Consider the following 19,223-nt stretch of genomic DNA (forward strand, 5'->3'; position numbering starts at 1 on the left):
GCTGTGGAAGATGCCTGGAGCTTTTTTAAATCTTAACCACTTAAGGACCGGACCAATATGCTGCTACATGACCCAAGGGGTTTTTACAATTCGGCACTGCGTCGCTTTAACAGACAATTGCGCGGTCGTGCGACGTGGCTCCCAAACAAAATTGGCGTCCTTTTTCCCCCACAAATAGAGCTTTCTTTTGGTGGTATTTGATCACCTCTGCGGTTTTTATTTTTTGCGCTATAAACAAAAATAGAGCGACAATTTTGAAAAAAATGCAATATTTTTTACTTTTTGCTATAATAAATATCCCCCAAAAACATATATATATATATATAAAAAAAAAAATTTCCTCAGTTTAGGCCGATATGTATTCTTCTACCTATTTTTGGTAAAAAAAATCGCAATAAGCGTTTATCGATTGGTTTGCGCAAAATTTATAGCGTTTACAAAATAGGGGATAGTTTTATTGCATTTTTATAAATTTTTTTTTTTTTTACTACTAATGGCGGCGATCAGCGATTTTTTTCGTGACTGCGACATTATGGCGGACACTTTGGACAATTTTGACACATTTTTGGGACCATTGTCATTTTCACAGCAAAAAATGCATTTAAATTGCATTGTGAAAATGACAGTTGCAGTTTGGGAGTTAACCACAGGGGGCGCTGTAGGAGTTACCATTCAACCTAGTGTGTGTTTACAACTGTAGGGGGGTGTGGCTGTAGGACTGACGTCATCGATCGAGTCTCCCTATAAAAGGGATCACTCGATCGAAGCCGTGTTTACACACGGCTCTCCCCGTTCTTCAGCTCCGGGGAGCGATCGCGACGGGGCGGCTATAAACGAATAGCCGCGCCGTCGTCCCGGATCGCTCCCCGAGGGAATCCGACTGCCGCATGTAGCGGGTCCCAGGAGAGGTTTGCCTGAGAAATGTATGTTATCTTCTTGGAAAGACAGTGATCAGACTTGGAGGCGACTTCCATTGAACTCAATGGGTACAAATCGCCTACAAGTCGGATTGAAGTAGTACAGGAACCTTTTCTGAAGTCGGATCGCCTTGAGTCGTGTGTATTAACACCGCTCCCATTCACTTCCATTGTTTTTCTCTACAGCGCGACTTGGGACGACTTGAGGTGACATGAAGTCGGATCGCAAGTCGCCCCAGTGTGAACCGGCTCTTAAGCAGCCAAAAGAAAAGGCCATATGCAATACATTGATAGTTGTACAAAAGCAAGGAGCATAATACAACCACAAAATTATTACTGAAATAGGTACCATGTACAACTTCCACCTCACCCTTCGCTATATCTTCCAAAAGGAGAAACAAAGATATAAAACAGTAAAACAAAATGATATATAAAAAGAAAAAAAAAGAAAAAAAACAAAAGCAAAACATAAACCCTCTCAACCTGACGATACCAACTGATCCTTATTCAAGTCACCTGACCCGTTAACCTCTTATCCATTACCCTTAAGAACTGACCGGATCCTAATAATCCGTCCATCTAATGCCGCGTACAGACGGACGTTTTCTGTGAAGTAAAAAACGACGTTTTTGAAACTTCAATTTTCAAAAACGACGTTGCCTACACACCATCGTTTTTTCACAATGCTCTAGCAAAGCGAGGTTACGTTCACCACGTTTTTTCCATTGAAGCTCGCTTAATAACTAGCTTCTGGGCATGCGCGGGTTCAAAAACGTCGTTTTAAACGTCGTTTTTTGCTACACACGGTCAATTTCTGTGACACAAAAAACAACGTTTTGAGAAACGACACATAAAATTGAAGCATGCTTCAATTTTTTTTGGTCGTTTTTTACAAGACATAAAGCAACGTTTTCCCCCACACACGGTCAATGAAATTGACGTTTTTAAAAACGTCGTTTTTTTACATCGCATAAAACGACCGTCTGTACGCGGCATAAGTCCTTAGCACTGTAGCAGCCTGTTAAGAACTAGTTGTGGAGGAGCTACTTCCGGGGAACCCAACCAGCACTGCCAAATCTGTTCAAATTTTCTTGGAGATTTTCAATAGAGTATGTATTCTTTTCCCGTATAAGAATCTTATTCACCGCCTGGATCCACTGCCAGCTCACCGGAACTCGGGTAGACAGCCAATATCTCGCCACGAGCTTCCTTGCCAAATAAAGTAGTCTAAGCAGGGCAATATAGGTAGGAGGAGAATACAAGTCCTCGTCCAAACCTCCGAGCAAGCACACCAGCGGAGTCATTATTGTTTTTATTATTTAGTACGAATGCCCTCCAAGGATTCCAAGTATTGTTATTCGTTTTTTTATTGTTCTTAAAGCGGAGTTCCGGCCACAATTTCACTTTTTAAATATAAATACCCCTGTAATACACAAGCTTAATGTATTCTAGAAAAGTTAGTCTGTAAACTAAGGTCCGTTTTGTTAGGTTGTTACAGCATTTAGACACTTTATAAAATAGAAATGGACTGGGGCCATCTTGAGTGTGGGCATCATGAAGCCAGACTGTATCACTTCCTGGATTTCAGCCTTGCAGATCTCGCACATGCTCAGTGCTGCACAAGAAGTGTAATAGGTTTCAGATCAGGTTTCAGCACCTGTACTGTCCAAGTCCCCTGATTCTTCGAGACTGGGGAGTGCACAGACTCCTGGAAAGTTACACCCACTACATTCCCAGGAGTCTGTGCGGTGTAGGTTAGGAAGCTTAAGCACCTAGGTGCAGGAAGTGGGAAGATTAACTATTCTGCCTAGCAACAACACTTTGAAGGCATCTAAAAAAAAAAAGTTTTTTCTTAAAGGACTAATGACATTTTTTTAAAACTACTGATGTAATGTTATATTTATGGGTGGAACTCCACTTTAACTTTAATTTTATTTTGTATGTTTTTTTGGCTCTGCGTAACTTCTGCATACTTTCAGCTATTGAAACCATTCAACTTTTAAAATGTTCAGCTCATTCAGCTAATGGTGGGACTTCTTCAACTTTTTTGTTACTATTTATACTTTTTAAAAATATTAAGCTTTTTAACACTTTTTTTTTACATTGAAGTCAATGAGAGCATGCTTCAACCAGCCACTGGGGCATATTACCCTCACTGATGGAGGAGGGGGGTGAATCCCTATACCTAAACAAGTATTCATACTTGGATACTAGAGGCCCAATTGATCAGGAGAGGAGTATGTGTGTGTGTGTGTGTGTGGTAAGGAGGTTAGGGGGATATCGGAAAGATGGGGGGCAGGACCAGCCTAAGATAGTGTGGTGCCCCCCCCCCCCAATAAAATCACACCCACCAAAAGGCCCCCATATTCATTATTTGATATCATGACAATTAAAATCAAAATTCAATTTATCAGGAATTCTGATTTACATACAGCAGTGGTGGTGGGATTCAGACAGAGGCAGCGGCGGTGGTGGTGGTGGGGGGGTGGTTTAGACACAGGCGGGGGGTGTGGGGGTTTAGACACAGGCAGGGGTGGTAGGGGGGGTTTAGACACAGGCAGGGGTGGTATAGAGGGGGGATAGACACAGGTAGGGGTGGTATGGGGTGGTTAGACACAGGCAAAGATGGTATGGAGGGGTTAGACACAGGCAGGGGTGTTAGGGGGTTTAGACACAGGCAGGGATGGTAGGGGGGATTAGACACAGGCAGGGATGGTAGGGGGGATTAGACACAGGCAGGGGTGGTAGAGGGGATTAGACAGAGGCAGGGGTAGTAGGGGGGTTAGACACAGGCAGGGGTGGTAGAGATGGGATTAGTGGCGCTGACACTTACTTTCTCTCAGCGTCAGCCATGCTTGCTTGTCCACTAAAGACTGGAACAAACACACCTCTCTACTTCACTGTATAGCGTAAGGTGAAGAGCTGGGTTCGGGACAGGGCAGCTGCTCATCAATATAATCAACACAAGTAAGCCCAATGCGGAGTGTAGTCCACCAGAGAAGCCACAAAGCTTCGAAGGTACAGAGGAAGGGTCTGGGATACGCAACTGCCCATCAGATTGACATCATTGATCAGTGAAAGCAAACAAAGGCATGTATGCGATTTGCGGGCAGCACAGGCTCAAGGGGCAGCTGCTTTGGGCCCCACAACAACAATTGGGCCTGGGGGACCTTCCCCATTTGCCCCACATTAAAGACGGCCCTGAGTAAGGGCCCTTTCACACGGGGCGGATCAGTAATGATCCTCCTCTGTGTGTCCGTCAAGCTCATCGGGGATCCTCCGTAAAATCCCCGCTGAGCCGTCGGCTGACAGGGCGGTCCCAGCACACTGGGACCGCATTGTCTTTCCTCCGCTCTCCCCTATGGGGGGATCGGATGAACACGGACCGTATGTCCGTGTTCACCCGATCCGATCCGCCAGACGGAAGAAAAATAGGATTTTCTTCCGTCCGAAAAATCGGATCTTTGCGGAGGCGGGTGATTACGGGTGTCAGCGGATGGTCATCCGCTGACACCCGCAATCACATAGGGACCAATGTATGTCCCGTTTTCATCCGCAACAGATGGATGAAAATGTGGACATACGGTCCGCACATGTGAAAGGGGCCTAACAGTAAAGTCAAGTCTATCTTGACACTATTCTGAGTCAGTGACTCACGAGTATCCAAACCAGTCATACTGTATAAGAGAAAGGCTACAACAGCCTCCAAAATTTCTGCATATCAGGACCGCTGATAGGGCAGTACAACCAGCCCTGTTGTACCGGGTCCCGGCCCTATCAGTTCATCAGGGGGGCCCGGACAGCTTTATAGTGCATTTTATTCAAACCCAAAAAGTTGGGCTGAATAAACAACATTGACATCCTACTGGCTTAGGGAGTGTATAAATATATTTTCCTGGGCCCCTTCAGGTGAACAGAGGGGCTCAGGAGGTGGGCGCTGGGGAGGGACTATTTTTCCATTTTCGGGCGGAGGTACACAAACCTGTGCCCAGCCACATGCTCTATAGATCCGGCCGCTCTTCCCTGGTGCTTGGCGGAGTGATCCATACAGTGATTTACCTGGTGTGCTCTGTAAAGGACAGGGAGAGAACGGTAAAACGATCCTTACGTTTCGGGCGCATGTCCATTCATCTCCACTCGCATGTCCTTCTACCTTGGCTCAAGTCCCGGCCAGCCGCCTGCCTGCTTATCTCCTTGCCTTCCCTGGCGGAGTGATTTTCCTCCGCTCCCCACCCAGAAGTAGCCGGGGCACGGAGAGTAAGACTTGGCAGGATGTGAGGCGGGCGGTGGCGGCGACGGGCAGAGAGTTGCTGGTTCCCGCCATTACTAGTAAAATATTAATAATCTGTCCCCGGATTTCATTTAAAAAATCTGGTCACCGTAAGATGCTACTGCACACTTGTGTTTGGGGGGGGGGGGGGGGAGTAAATACGCACAGCTGAGCTGTGTTTTTACAGCCCCTCAACCACTCCCCTTTAACCACGCCGTTTTAAAACGGAGCTGAGGCTATGCAAGCGTGTCTTTTTTAATACATATACACATTTCTGGCTAGAGACAGCAGCCAGGGGTGTGTGTATGCTTGTAAAGGCAGCTGTCAGGTTTCATGTGGAAGTAATACGAGCAGCTCTGAAACCAGCTGATTACTTCCACATTCATTGCACCATATGTCCCCCCGCAACTTTTGAGGCAGGGTCAGAGGTGGGGCCAAGGGCAGGGTCAAAGGGGGCCCCGTCAGGTAGGCTGTACGGGGCCCCGTGATTTCTAACAGCGGCCCTGCCCTATTGTTCTTAGTAATCAAGGGCCAGATTCACAAATGAGATACGACGGCGTTTCTCCTGATACGCCGTCGTATCTCTGTTTCTATCTATGCGACTAATTCATAGAATCAGTTACGCATAGATATCCCTAAGATCCGACAGGTGTAATTGTTTTACACTGCCGGATCTTAGGATGCAGTACCGCGGCCGCCGCTGGAGGGAGTTCGCGTCGTAAACCAGCGTCGGGTATGCAAATTAGGAGTTACGGCGGATCCACAACGGTTTTTCGCGTTCGCTACGTCGCCGCTAGTCTAGTTTCCCGTTGCAAAGTTACATTTTTTTTTTGGTGCCCTAACTTTAGTCAGCAAGTGTATTGCTGTCTAAAGTATGGCCGTCGTTCCCGCGTCGAATTTCAAAATTTAACGTCGTTTGCGTAAGCCGTCCGGGAATACGGAAATACGCTACGCGCGTCGCCATTCAAAAAAATTACGTCACGGTGCGCAAAGCACGGCGGGAGTTAAGAAACGGAGCATGCGCAGTAGGTCTGGCGCGGGAGCGCGCCTAATTTAAATGGCACACGCCCATTTAAATTGGCCCGCCTTCCGCCGGAGGCCGCGGGCGTAGTTTTCATCGCAAGTGCTTGGTGAATCAGGCACTTGTGATGAAAAATTGCGGCGGTGTAACTTATCTAGGATAAGTTACGCCGACGCGATTCTACGTGAATCTGGCCCCAAGAAATCACTGAAGGGGAATTTACGTAAAATGAAACTAGTAGATTGATTTGACACTAGAAGCAAAGATCTGCAATCCACAGGCCACCCTGAATGTCAAACACAGCAGGTCTGAAAGATTTGCTCCTCCCCAACCATGAAATATCTAGCTTCCTAGAAGGAACTTACGTGGGGAGTTTGGAGGCACTCCAGTGTTAAAGAAAAATATATGGTTTTCTGTAGATTCTTGACCATAATGACTTAATACATAATCTTCTGCCTTGAGCCCCATGTAGGCACAACTTCCTTCTTCGCATGGAAACCCAGATCCCTAGAAGCAAAAAGTTCAGAAAACATATCACGGCATTTTCTTCAAACTTTGGCGCTTATAAGGTAAACCATATAGAGAAACAACAGATTTGTGAAGTTTCTAATACCATCCTATCTGTGACATCAAGATCAATGTGATCCAAAGCCAAAACATTTGTTTTTAGTAGAAAGAAGACCATCCATGTCCTATTGGGAAGGTTTCCCTTTTGTAGGCAGTGAGGAAAAAGCCCTGATTTGCCAGAAGTGTCTCTACTGGAGATCCACCATCCCTCTCCTGTCCTGGAAACAATAGTGAAACTCCTCATTCGAAGACAGACTGCTATCCCATGACTAATGCCCTGTACGCACTAGCGGAATTTCCGTTGGAAAAAAGTTGGATGGTTTTTCAGACAGAATTCCGCTCAAGCTTGGCTTGCATACACAAGGTCACACAAAAGTTCTCTGAACCTTCGCGCGTTAACAACGTGGTGACGTACAACACTGCGACGAGGGGAGAAAAAGAAGTTCAATGCTTCCGAGCATGCGTCGAATTGTTTCCGAGCATGTGTGTGTTTTTTCCCCGTCGGAATTGCATACAGACCAACAGGGCCGGATTTGCTCTCCCTGCCGCCCCAAGGCCATGTTCCGCAATGCACCCCCTCCCCTCCAACCGAACTACCCCCCAAATCGACGGAGAATGGCAACCGGATGGCAGGGGCGGCAAGGTTTGTTCAAATATTTTTTTTCTTATTTTTTTACTTTTTTATCACATTTTTTTATTTTATTTTTGTAGCTTGTCGCTTACTTTTTTTTTTTTATATAATTTTCTTATTCTTTTTCTTATTCTTTACTTTTTAATTACTTTTTAATTTTATTCATTTAATTCTTATTTCTTATTATTTCTTTATTTTTTATCATTTTTTTTTTCACTTAACTTTTTTGCTATCATACAGGAGAAAACAATTCCCTGTGTGATAGCAATTGGAGGTGACAGGTTCTCTTTATTGACCCTGTCACCTCCAAAACAGGAGTCCTAGCACTGTGCTGGAACTCCTGTCACAGCTGAGATGGGAAGAGCACAGCTCTCCCCTCTCACTGTGTACATCGGCAGCAGGAACGGGAGACAGACTCGGTGGCCGGGGGGAGGACGAAGTCCCGAAGACAGAGCCAGCAGAGAGAGGTATGTGGGGTGGGGGGGGAGGGGAGGACAGACGGGAGCACACATTTTACAAGTGATTTTGGCGACATCGCCTCACTCGTTAACGAGCGAGCGGATTTCCCCATAACTTACCGCCCTTAACTGTATGTTACAGGCGTCGGGGGAATCCATGCCACTGCCGCCCCTTGGTGCCCTGCCACCCCAAGGCCTGGCCTCAGTGGCCTTGTGGGAAATCCGGGCCTGCAGACGAACAAATTTTCCGATACAATTTTCTGAAAAATTGAGAACCAGCTCTCAAACTTTTGCTGGCGGAAATTCCGCCAGCAAAAGTCTGATGGAGCATACACACGGTCGGAATTTCCGATGAAAAGCTCACATCAGACTTTTGCTGGTGGAAATTCCGCTCGTGTGTATGGGGCATTAGGGTGCAAACCCTTCACCACCATTTAAATATCACTTGTCTTTAGATACACTGATGCACTTTAGATATACTGGGCTAGATTCAGATAGGTTAGCGGATCTTTAGATCCGCGTAACCTATCTGATTTACGTTACGCCGCCGCAATTTTTTGAAGCAAGTGCTTTATTCAGAAAGCACTTGCCTCTAAAGTTGCGGCAGCGTATCGTAAATCCCCCAGCGGAATTAAAATTCCGCGGCTAGGGGGCATGTAGTATTTAAATCAGGCGCGTCCCCGCACCGATCGAACAGCGCATGCGCCGTCCGCAAATTTTCCCAGCGTGCATTGCTCCAAATGACGTCGCAAGGACGTCATTGGTTTCGACGTTAACGTAAATTACGTCCGGCCGTATACGCAAACGACGTAAAAAACTCAAAACTTGGCGCGGGAACGATGGCCATACTTAACATAGGATACGCCGCACTTACCACTTTCCTCCGGAAAAAGACGAACGCAAACGACGTAAAAAAAAAGCGATGGGCGGTCATTCGTTTCTGAATCGGCGTAAATGCTCATTTGCATATTCGACGCGTAAAAGATATGGAAGCGCCACCTAGCGGCCGGCCTGGAATTGCAGCCTAAGATCCGACGGTGTCATGCCGCGTACACACCATCACTTTATGTGATGAAAAAAAACGACGTTTTAAATCATGAATTAAAACGACGTTTTTGAAACTTAATTTTCAAAAACGACGTTGCCTACACACCATCGTTTTTTCAAAATGCTCTAGCAAAGCGCGGTTACGTTCAGCACTGTGCGGGTTTAAAAACGTTGTTTTAAACATCGTTTTGCCCACACACTATGGCCCCGTACACACCATAGAATCCATCCGCTGAAAAATCCCAGCGAATGGGTTTCAGCGGATAGATCCTATGGTGTGTACACTCCAGCGGATCTGTTTCCGCGGATATTTCTCCCCTGGGATGGATTCCAGCAGATCGAATATTTGCCGACATGCCAAACAAATCCATCTGCTGGAGTCCATCCCAACGGATGGATCCGCTGGTCTGTATAGACTCACTGAATCCATCCGTCCGAAGGGATCCCCCGCATGCGTCGTAATGATTCGACGCATGCGTGGAATTCCTTATATGACAGCGTCGCGCACTATTATGACGCGACGACGGTGCGACACGTCATCGCCAGAGGATTTCGGCGCGGATTTCAATGCGATGGTGTGTACACTCCATCGCATAGAAATCCGCGGAAATCCTCGAGAGGATTTATCCGTGGAAACGGTCCGCTGGACCGTATTCGCGGATAAATTCTCTCGTGTGTATGGGGCCTATCATTTTAATTGACACAAAAAAACGACGTTTTGAAAAACTACACAAAAAATTGAGGCATGCTTCAATTTTTTTTGTCGTTTTTCACAAGACATAAAACGATGTTTTCCCCACACACTGTCATTTTAATTGACGTTTTTCAAAACGTTGTTTTTTTTCATCACATAAAGTGATGAAAACGGTCTGATGGACCGTTTTCATCGGACAAACCGATCGTATGTGGGCCCCATTGTTTAAAACTTAGAACCTGTTTTAAAATTACCTGATGGTTAAAAAACCGATAGAAAAAAACGATCGTCTGTGGGGAAATCCATCGGTTAAAAATCAACGCATGCTCAGAATCAAGTCGACGCATGCTCGGAAGCATTGAACTTCATTTTTCTCAGCACGTCGTTGTGATTTACGTCACTGCGTTCTGACACGATCGTTTTTTTAACTGATGGTGTGTAGGCAAGACTGATGAAAGTCAGCTTCATCGGATATCTGATGAAAAAATCCATCAGACCGTTTTCATCGGATGAACCAATCGTGTGTACAGGGCATAAGGCTCTGTTCAAGCAGGAGATGGATTGGGGACAGTGGAAGAAGGGGAGGATCAGGGAAGACAGGATCCAACAGCCTTTTTACGCTATGCAGATGATTAACACCTTAGGGTCCACAGTGAGTTTAACAAACATGCTTTACTGCATATACAGACTGATTTTAGTGCTGTGGGTTTATTAACACTTTTAAAGTGTCACTAAACCCACATCATAAAAACTATCCATAAATGGTGGATTACATGCTGTTCATACTCACTCAGGGCCAGATTCTCGTCCAGCGGTGTAATTTTGTGCAGGCGTAACGTATCCGATTTACGTTACGCCTCTGCAACTTAGACGGGCAAGTGCTGTATTCTCAAAGCACTTGCTCCGTAAGTTGCGGCGGCGTAGCGTATATCGGCCCAGCGTAAGCCCGCCTAATTCAAATTTGGATCAGGGGGGCGTGTTTTATGTAAATCTACTGTGACCCGACGTGATTGACGTTTTTCCCGAACGGCGCATGGCCGTCCATGGAATTTTCCAGTGTGCATTGCTCCAAAGTACGCCGCAAGGACGTCATTGGTTTCGACATGAACGTAAATGACGTCCAGCCCCATTCACGGACGACTTACGCAAACAACGTAACTTTTTCAAATTTCGACGCGGGAACGACGGCCATACTTAACATTGCTACACCGCACTTATGCCACCATATAGCAGGGGCAACATTACGCCGGGAAAAGCCTAACATAAACGGCGTATCTTTACTGCGTCGGCCGCGCGTACATTCGGGAATTCGCGTATCTAGCTAATTTGCACACTCGACGCAGAATTCGACGGAAGCGCCACCTAGCGGTCAGCAAAAATATGCAGTTAAGATCCGACGGTGTAAGAGACTTACACCTGTCGGATCTAATGGATATCTATGCGTAACTGATTCTAAGAATCAGGCGCATAGATACGACGGCTCGGATTAGGACTTACGACGGCGTACATGGCGCTGCGCCGTCGTAAGTCCTTTCAGAATCTGGCCCTCAGTCACTATGAGATTTGTTTTCTGTATTCTGCAAAAAAAAAAAAAAACTGGTTGATACTGCTGCTCTCTATCTCCCACTTCTGTTCATGTCCCCAATGCAGCTAGGGATTTTGCAGCTGTGGTGACAACTCTGCACATGCTCAGTTTTCAGTGAGTTTCTATGCTGAGCATTTCCTCCCTATCACATCTGAGCAGCCCATGTGACCACATAGTCACACATGTGGGCGTATACACAGTGGTAAATGGCAGCCCACTCCCTCCCTCCTCCTCCATGCCCACTAACCAGCTAAACACAATGGTGGGCGGGATATTACATGTAGACTAATGGAAGCTTCACCTCCCTCTTATTCTAAGACACAGGCTGGAGGGGTGTGACACAGCCTGTGACTGGCAGAAATCTATTCACACCATGTTATTTCTACAATAATAAAGATTTATTGCAAATATAAATGTGTATGTAAATTGAAAACTGTTTATTGATATGAATTATTTATTTTTACTCCATATTACATAGGCCAATTTTTATTTTATTTTTTTGAACATGTGACCAGCAGTAGAGGACTAGAAGCTCCTCCTGTTTATGTTTCCCTGCAGACAGGCTGGGAAAGATCTGGGTCATGTGACAGCTGTATATAGATTAGGAAAGGGGTACTGTTTTTTATTCAAATAATTACAGTCCATATACAGAAATAGAAGGGAGGATGTAAATTAAACAGTGGGGGTTATTTACTAAAGGCAAATCCACTTCTCACTACACTGCAGTCGCGGTAGATCTGAGGGGAAGATCTGAAACGAGGGGAAGCTCTGCTGATTTTATTATCCAGTCATGTGCAAGCTAAAATGCTGTTTTTTATTTTATTTTCCTTGCATGTCCCCCTCGGATCTACTGCGACTGAACTTCCAAGTGCGCTTTCAGTGCAATTTCAAGTGCACTTTGCACTTGTAGGGCCAGATTCTCATACATTAACGTTGCTCCTGGGCAGCGTAATGTATGTGCTGTACGCTACACCGCCGCAGGTTTATAGGTTTACATCCTGATTCTCAGAACACTTACCTGTAAACTTGCGGCGGTGTATCGTTAATTCGCTCGGCGCAAGCCCGCCCAATTCAAATGGGGCGGGCACCATTTAAATTAGGCGCGCTCCCGCGCCAAGCGTACTGCGCATGCTCCGTCGGGTAAATTACCCAACGTGCATTGCGCTAAATGACGTCGCCCCGACGTCATTTGCTTAGACGTTTACGTAAATGGCGTCCAGCGCCATTCACGGACGTCTTACGCAAACGACGTATTTTTTTTAAACTTCGACGCGGGAACGACGGCCATAGTTAACATTGGTTGCCCCTGCTAATAGCAGGGGCAACCTTACGCGTCACGTACGCTACGGAAACGACGTAAATTCTCAGCGTCGGACGCGCGTAGGTTCGGGAATCTCGCGTACTTACCTCATTTGCATAGACGACGGGGAAAACGACGATGCGACACCTAGCGGCGGGGAAAAAAAATACATTTAAGATCTGACAGCGTAACAGCCTTACGCATGTCAGATCTAATGGTTATCTATGCACAACTGATTCTAAGAATCAGTCGCATAGATACCCGGGGCCAGATGAGGAGTTACGACGGCGCTAATGGTGTTGCGCCGTCGTAACGCCTTTGAGAATCTGGCCCGTGTGTGTTTAGTATCACTTTAACATATTTTTAAAGCTACAGTATGTTAAAGTTTGGCCAAACTAGTGTTGCCATTTGCTTGCATAAGGAACCTGCATCAAGACTAACCTTCTGAAATTCGTCATAATTTGAAGCAGGATAACCAACGAAACCATAGGGACTCGTAATGCTCTCAATAAAGAACATGAAACTCCTTTGGTGGTTACAGAAGATCGCGTCATAAGCCCCTGGAAAAAGCAAGTTCTGTCATTGTAAAACATTGTTGAACTCTACAATAGTGCGCAATAAAATAGGGACCAAGAGGTTACTTGCCTTTCAATAAGTTATCAATATTTTGAAGTAGAATATTTGTTTTCTTACAGCCGGGATTATTTTTTCCACCATTAGCGTAAAAGTCAACATTACCAACTGTCCCCTGCATGCCAAAGCCTAAAACAAGATCAAATTACAGATACTATCAGAGATTAACACCAATGCAGTTGCATAAATATTACAGTTATGTGCCTCAGACCAGAGTAATGAAGGCAAGCAGGGGGCTATTCAAAGTAATCTTTTGGGTTAGCGTGTAAGCAGCTGTCAGTGATAGGGCAGTCTAGCGCTGCAAGAGCAAGTGGTAAAGTAATCATATGTGTTCATACTGCAGTCAAATTGTTATGTTTTTTGTATGTATTTATGTTTAACACTTCTGCCTCTAGAGTGTCTCCAACACCATTTTGGAGGAGCCCTGTGTTCTGATAGGCCGCACGAGATCTCGAGAGATTTGGGCGACCATCTTTGTGTGGTTTCTTTTTATAGAAAAGCTCAGGCAAGTTTTTAGGCAGAACACGTGTGGATGTAGATAGGGACAGAGACCCTGCTTGTGAGGGAGAGACAGGAGAAGTCAGGGAGAGTTTTTCCAGCCTGAGGGATAGTTTAGGGGTCCTACGGAGTCCTGCAGTGGTAACCTTGGTTGGATGAAAGACTCCCAGCTGCTACGGGTAATGTGTTTCCAGCCTCTTCCAATAAGCATTGTGAACTGGGGTATATAATATACCATTAAGTGGGAAGTGCCTGTGATACTCAGAAAGCCACATCGCTTAGAACTACAGTATCTGTACTGCATATCTGTGCCTCCATGCCTGGAGAGGAATCATTTGCCGTTTGATTGTAAAGACTGTTACTACTACCGCCTCTCGGTAATAAACTTTACCTTGTTCAAAGAACTTTACGTGTGTCTCCCTCAGTGAATCGCCACACCCCTCACCCCGCTTACAAGCGGTGGCTTTTCATTAGGGTTGGGCAGGGCCATTAGCAAAATTCATCCCCAACGAGCAACACTGCTTAGACCAGTGGTTCTCAACCACCCTAGTGCTGTGACCCCTTGATAAAATTTCCCAAGTTGTGGGGACCCCTAACAGTAAAATTATTTTCGTAGCGTGGGTTGTCAACACCCAAGGCAAGGCAAGTAATTTGCACCCCTAAGCCACGAACATTTAGTGCTCCCCGAGTCCCTTCCACTCCACATTTTAGGATTTACCACTCTTTCTCCTTGTTCTCCTTTCCTTCCCTTTTATCTTTCTCTATCCTAATTTCTTGTTTTTTTTTTCACCATCTTTCTCTCTCTCTAGCCATCTTTCTTGTTTTTTCTCTCCCTTTTTCTTTGTTCCTCCCCCTCCATCTTCTCCCTTTCATGTATTCTCTATTTTTATTCTCTTACTCCTTGTTGGGGGTGGGGGGGGGGGGGAATGGGAAGAGTAGCAGTGCTGGGGGAGTTCTGATCATCCCATTTAGCCCCCTTTCACACTTGTACGACTTCAAAGTCGCACGATTTTACCGCGATTTCGCGGCCGTGATTTTACTGCGATTTTGCCGCGATTTCAATGAATGCCTGTGTAAGTGGCATCAAAATCGGACCAAAGTAGTGCAAGGACTACTTTGAAGTAGGCACAACTTAAAGTCGTGCCAGTATGAATGGTAGTCATTGAAAATAATGGAGAATGACTTGTCATACGATTTTGCAGTCCAAAATCGTGGGACAAGTCGTATAAGTGTGAAAGGGGACTTAGGTGTTCTTGATCAAATCTGCTGATCTGAGAACTGTAGTGAGGACTTTTAATGGCAAATATAATCACAGGCAATGTTACTCACTTACAAAGGTAGAGCTCTTGCGCTATCTGTACTAAACACTAGGGGGCACTGCTGCAATCACCTGTTAGTCTGCCTTAACCTCCCTGGCGGTATGATTCTGTCAGAAAAAACATGCTAAAAGCGGTACCATTATTTGCAAGGAAATTTGGCGTTTTATATTGTAGGTCTGTAATTTTTAGAAATAACTCACTTAAATCTGACCAAACAAGATTCTAATAGGCATCCCAGGTATGACATTTTTTTAAAAACAAAATTATAAATTATAATATAATAAATAATTATAAATAATTATAACAAATAATAATATAATTATAATAAAAATTATTCAATAATGTAATCAAATCAAAATCACTGAAATTTGCCCAGTTGCAGAATTGTTGCTGTCATTATTTTTTTTTTTTATGACGAATTTCCCCACAAATCGCTATCGCACAATTCTGCAAGTGATTATAATTTATTATCGCTGTTTTTTAGCTGATCTAAAACTATTTTTGACATAAAGGGACACTTTTGGTTGCTATGGACAATCTACAGTTTGCAGGGAGAAAGAAACGTTTTTATTATATAAAATGACATGCATGACACAGGACAGACCACTAGGGACAAGGGGGGTGTGTTTTTTTTACATACAGTACTGTAATCTATAAGATTACAGTATACTGTATGTAAGGTGTTTGTTTACTTTTTTGAATTTGGCGCCGTTCTCCGTCCCCGTGCGTCGTAACGTCGCAGGGAACGGAGATCGGCGTCACACGGAGGCACTGTGTGAATCGAGCGAGGTCCCGCTCGCTCACACAGCGCGGTGGCATCGCTGGATCCAGGGACAAGGTAAGTAACTTGTGCCTGTGGATCTAGCGAGGCAAGCCCGAGTCTGACTCGGGGTTACCGCTCGCAGCAGGAAAATCTAACCCCGAGTCAGACTCGGGAATACCGCCAGGCAGGTTAAAGAGGAGTTCCGGCCACAATTTCACTTTTTAAATATAAATACCCCTGTAATACACAAGCTTAATTTATTCTAGTAAAGTTAGTCTGTAAACTAAGGTCAGTTTTGTTAGGTTGTTACAGAATTTAGACACTTTATAAAATAGAAATTGACTGGGGCCATCTTAAGTGTGGGCATCATGAAGCCAGACTGTATGACTTCCTGGATTTCAGCCTTGCAAATCTCGCACATGCTCAGTGCTGCACAAGCAGTGTCAGATCAGTTTTCAGCACCTGTACTGTCCAAGTCACATGATTCTTTGAGACTGGGGAGTGCACAGACGCCTGGAAAGTTACACCCACTACATTCCCAGGAGTCTGTGCGGTGTAGGATAGGAAGCATTAAGCACCTAGGTGCAGGAAGTGGGAAGATTAACTATTCTGCCTAGCAACAACACTTTGAAGGCATCTAAAAAATAAAAAAAAATTCGTAAAGGACTAATGAATTTTTTTTTTTAAAACTACTGATGTAATGTTATATTTATGGGTGGAACTCCACTTTAAACAGAAAAAATACAAATGTGAAAAAGTGTTAGTGAAGCGCTGTCAATGTTACTCACTGTGTCTCTGGCTTTGTAGTGTCTCACAGCAGTGACCCTATGCTGAAATCAGGAAATAGGGTCTCCTCCAGCCCCTCCCACTTGACATTCCTCACCAGTCAGCTGACCCCTAGTCTCTGCCCCCATCAATGCCGTGAACTGGGCAGCTACAAATAGGCTGAGTGGGTGGCCGTGAAAAAGGCTGGAAATGTGATGCGCGATTCAGGAACAACCCGGGGGTTTAGTGACCCCTGGCAAATCATAATTCGACCCCCGAGGGGGTCCCGACCCCCAGGTTGAGAACCACTGGCTTAGACAGATTTGGTTTGGAAGAACCCTTTAAGAAAACTCTTTCATTTTTTTGCAAGACCCATAATACCCCCATAGTGCAGAAATGGCAAACGGTCTACTAAGTCAGCCCTCAAAAATCCACTCGCTGGATTTTGAGGGCTGGCGAGTGTGGGCTGCCTGGGAGTGGGGGGCGAGCACTGCCTGGATTGTATGGGAGCCGTTCTCCCAGCGATCGTAGGGGAAGAGAGAGGAGAGCTGCCGCCACCTGATTGATTAGAGCGCCAGGGAACATAACAGCTTTCATTTCAATAGCTGTGTGTTTCCCGCTGCGTCGTCATATACAGACCCTCCTCTTTGTTCGGGCACTTTGATAGACAGATCACCCGTCCAATCCTGAGACGGGTGATCTGTCTATCAGAGTTCCCCAGACAAGGGAGAGGAGCTGTATATGACAGGGAGCGGCGGGGAACACACAGCTATTGAAATGAAAGCTGTTATGTGCACCAGTGCTCTAATCAACCAGGCGGTGGTGGCTCTTCTCTCTCCTCCCCTGCACAGGTAGGCTGCATTGGGAACACAGGCTGCATTGGGGACACAGGCTGCACTGGGGACACAGGCTGCACTGGGGACACAGGCTGCACTGAGGGCACAGGCTGCAATGGTGGACATGGAAAACGTTGTTGTTAATATTTATTTTTATAACTTAATTCTGCATAAAACATATGTCATTTCATGAGATAATTTATGAGGGTGTGTTTAGAGGCGGAATTAGGGGCAGGGCAGGGTAGGGGTTGGGCGGGGCAACTGGTGGCGGGTAACCCTTGAGGCCTGGGTAGTAGCTCGGGACTTGAAATTTTGAGCCATGTACTAAGTTATAGTAACATGGGCAAAAATGGAAGCAAAAATGGTCGATGTTGACATTTTATCGTGTTTTGTTAAATTTTCCAATATCAGGTTCCCAGCTAATAGCTTTTTGCTTAAAGTGGATGTAAACCCGAATTTGTTTTATTTATTTTTTGATGTCACAATGTACAGTATAAGATTTCCTATCATCTGTGCCCAGTCTTGCCACACAGAGTTAATCCAGCTCTGAGCAATCCTCCTTTATTGTTCAGTGAAATAAAACGGACTTACAGAGAAAAACCTTAGTCCTTTCCGCCCCCTTGCTGTGAGTGACAGGTTATTTACATATCTCATGCACTAGCCTGGAGACAGGCATTATTTTTTTATTCCCACCCCCACTCCTTTTCTGAAGTCATGTGGTTACTTTTCGGGATTTTGATTGGATGTTAGTGATCATAGCAGAATTCAGTGTAATAAATACATTTAAAAAAATGCATGTTGACAAGGGGAGTGTAGAGGAGGGCGGAGAGCCTACTGACATCACAACTCCACCCACCGAGCTCCAGACAACAGATCCACCCACAGAATCTGCAGTTTTTGAGTTCTTATAACAGACAGAGGAGAGATATTTATAGATAACCACTATGGCAGTAGTTTAGAAAGGATGAGAGTGTGTTTACATCCAAAAATCTTGCAATAGTTAAAGCACTTCCCAAACAGCCTGGAACCAATAAAATTAGGACAACCCTTACATACCTCCCAACTTTTTGAGATGGGAATGAGGGACACCTATCAGCAAAAGTATGCAGGCATAGGACACACCCCTTGTCACACCCCCTTAAAGGAGAATTTTACAAAAAACAAGGGGCTAGATTCAGCAAGAAGATACGGCGGCGTATCTCCAGATACGCTGCCGTAATTTCAAATATGCGCCGTCGTATCTTTACGCCGATTCTCAAAGGCAGATACGTAGAAAAAATAGGCTTCCTCCGCCGACGTAACTTGAATACGGCGGCGTATAATTGTGTGCATTTTTACGCTGGCCGCTAGGGGCGCTTCCGTTGTTTTCGGCGTAGAATATGCAAATGACCTAGATACGCCGATTCACAAACGTACGTACGCCCGGTGCAATTTTTTTACTTTGTTTACGTTAGGCTTTTTCGGCGTAAGGTTACTCCTGCTATTAGGAGTAGGGTTGCCACCTCATCCCTTTAAAACAGAACACATATGAATTACACAGGTTCTGTGGCTAATTAAGGTGGTAATTAGACTCATTTGGTGCCTTACCTGCATTAAATTAGCCTCAGAACCTGTGTAATTCATATGTGTTCTGTTTTAAAGGGATGAGGTGGCAACCCTTATTAGGAGGCGCAGCCAATGTTAAGTATGGACGTCGTTCCCGCTTCGAAATTTGAATTTTTTACGTTGTTTGCGTAAGTCGTTCGCGAATAGGGCTGGACGTAAAGCAATGACGATTTGCGGCGGAATTTCGAGCATGCACACTGGGATTCTTTCATGAACGGCGCATGGGGTCAACATTAATACGCGGGGTCAACATTAATTCAAATAAAACACGCCTCCCTCATCATCATTTGAATTAGGCGCGCTTACGCCGGCCC

At 45.2% G+C, this 19,223-nt stretch overlaps 1 pseudogene; it reads right to left on the reverse strand.

The window, feature by feature from the left end:
* The window catches only part of LOC120946806, a 68,078-nt pseudogene that overhangs the window by 8,831 nt on the left and 40,024 nt on the right, over positions 1-19,223 (reverse strand).

The sequence above is a fragment of the Rana temporaria genome, chromosome 8, assembly GCF_905171775.1.
Source record: "Rana temporaria chromosome 8, aRanTem1.1, whole genome shotgun sequence".
Classification (NCBI taxonomy): domain Eukaryota; kingdom Metazoa; phylum Chordata; class Amphibia; order Anura; family Ranidae; genus Rana; species Rana temporaria.